Raw genomic sequence first — 2671 nt, forward strand, 5'->3', positions numbered from 1 at the left:
TCTTTAAAATATTGTAAGTCTCCTCTGCAGAAGAAACATGTCACCCCTTCTCTGGGAGGCTGTGGAGGAGAAAGACAGAGTGAAGGCCTTGCCCCACTTTCATTAGCCTTTGTTCAACATGCTCACCAATTTGTCAGACTCAAGGGGCAGGAATTGTCCTCCATGGTACCCCAGAAAACTATTGCTCAATAACGTTTTGACTCAAAGCCTCAAAATTCTAATCAAGATTCTAATTAACTAATTTGGAGTAGTTTTGGTAGATAAAGTAAGGTAAATAATGCAGATGAACATGCAAGTGTAACCTTTCCTTGCAAATATTCATACCAAGTACAACAACTGACAAAGCTCTCTCTTTTCCACAATTTGCAATAGAAGGGTTCGATTCACTGCTTATGATGCTATAATGGACTATACTGCCACAGGACTTCACATAAAATATAATCTAGTAAAACCTGTTCAGCAGATGTTATATTGCACAAGAAAATAAACATCAATCAGGTCCTCATTTAAGAAAGCCATAATAAATTATACACTTACATAGAATGTATTCTAACTTTTGCCAATCTAACTAAATTGTGAGGAAAATTCCCAACGTTTAAACTAAGAATTGAATTTCAGTATATGTCCTTTATATAGGGACAAAACTGAGATTCGAAACATCAGTGCTAATATTACTAAATCTATCAAACTCAGTAACTAAAACAACTGTGAACCATTCAGTTTTGGTAAAGAAAATTCAGTTCTTTTATGCCAAAGTATTTCAAAGGGGTTGAGTTCCTTATCGTCCTCAAACAGAATTACAGCTAGTGTTTCTGTATTTGAGTGCTTGTCTGGCAAAGAAACCTGTCCTCCATGGTGGAGGAACTGGAATCAGGAACAGAATAATTGCAGATGGAGTTATGCTATCGTGTTATTACTCCAATTCTGTACCCCTCAGGATACTGGTCTTCCTGGCTGAATCTGCATTGCCTCCTATTTCGCATATTGCAACCTATTTTCAGTGCAATACTAGTCTACTGTGCCTAACAGGAGTTTCCCAGCCCTTCCTAATTGCTCCCCAACTGGATTCTGCCCCTCTGGGGCAGATCTACTCTGCTGCTCCCAACATAAACATGCCTGGCATATAGTTAGAGCTAGTTGGGAATTTTCCAATGACATGTTTTTAGTCTAAACTGAAACTAATCATGGGAAACTGAAAGGGCTGGTTTAGAAAAAAGTCCCAATTCAAACTTTTTTTTTTTTGAAAAACAAAGTTTTAACATTTTCAAAATGAAATAAAAATGTGTCAAAACAACTTTTAATTATGAAATTTTAGTTAATTTATACTAAAGAAGATATAAATAATTTAAAAGGCAAAATCAACCCAAAACATTTTGAAATTATTGAAATGAACTGTTTCAATTGACCCAAATAATTTCCCCCCCCCAGATTAACAGGTCACAAAAATGTTCAAAGTGTTGCCTTTTTCCCATATTATTTTGAAAACTTCTGTGGGATGGTATATCTGTTTCCTGCCCAGGTCTACATACAGCACCTTGTGATGTGGCTGACTAATTGGTGCTCTTCCACACAGGGAACCGCTATAGAATGCTGCCCCTCCCTCCCTCTGGGCCGACATATGACGTCATCTTCATCATCATTATTTATTATTTACTTAGCCTCAGCCATCATGAAGGTCTTATCCAACCCCAACACAGTCTCTATGGCCTAACCTGTAGAGCTGTTGAATAAGGCAAACAAGTTATTTTCAAATAATTGTTGTGAATCAGTGTGTCAAGTTCACTCTGCTACTATTCAAGAGGCCACATTATTGATTGCTTGCAAATATTGGGACAATCTTCAGTTTATTCATGAAATGTTCAAACACCCTAAATGTTTAATGATATTTTAGCTAGAATGATTATCCACTGAAAATTGGTACTATCCATGCATTATTCATTGCTCCTATTATTCATTCTCCTGCTTATAAAGTTTCAGTCATCGGATCAGAAACACCGCTGTGTAACTTAGAGGACCAATCATGCCCTATGGAAAGGGAGTAGTCAATTAGAACAATACATGAACCATTTTTCTCCAGAAACCATTGAAACAAATTCAACAAATATATTAGCAGACATCATGATTTATTCGCAAACAGAAAAAAGCTAGCTAAATCAGATAATGTTTAATTTTCTCCACCTATTTATCTGCATAATTGATTGGTTCTGCAATAAATTCATTCCTTAATTGATTCACTGCATAACTATTTGTCTATATAATTTATTCATTTTACTGTTCATCCCCTGCATTATTATTGCATATAATTGATTCACCACATAAAGGTTTTACTCAAAGTTAAATTGATTCTTTGCACAATTGATCAATAGCATACTAGTCCTGGCCAGTCTCTGCTTATCCTCCGACTCCTCTCCTCAGCACCATAGAGGATCTGTTCTTCGCTTCTTATTCCTCCAAAACGTGAAGACCATGCCACATGTTGTATTTCAGACATGATACCAATAGTCAGGATAGCTGGTCTGTTAGGCCATAGAATCATAGAATATCAGGGTTGGAAGGGACCTCAGGAGGTCATCTAGTCTAACCCCCCTGCTCAAAGCAGGAACAATCCCCAACTAAATCATCCCAGCCAGGGCTTTGTCAAGCCTGACCTTAAAAATATCTAAGGAAGGAG

The sequence above is a fragment of the Caretta caretta genome, chromosome 1 (assembly GCF_965140235.1).
Source record: "Caretta caretta isolate rCarCar2 chromosome 1, rCarCar1.hap1, whole genome shotgun sequence".
NCBI lineage: Eukaryota > Metazoa > Chordata > Testudines > Cheloniidae > Caretta > Caretta caretta.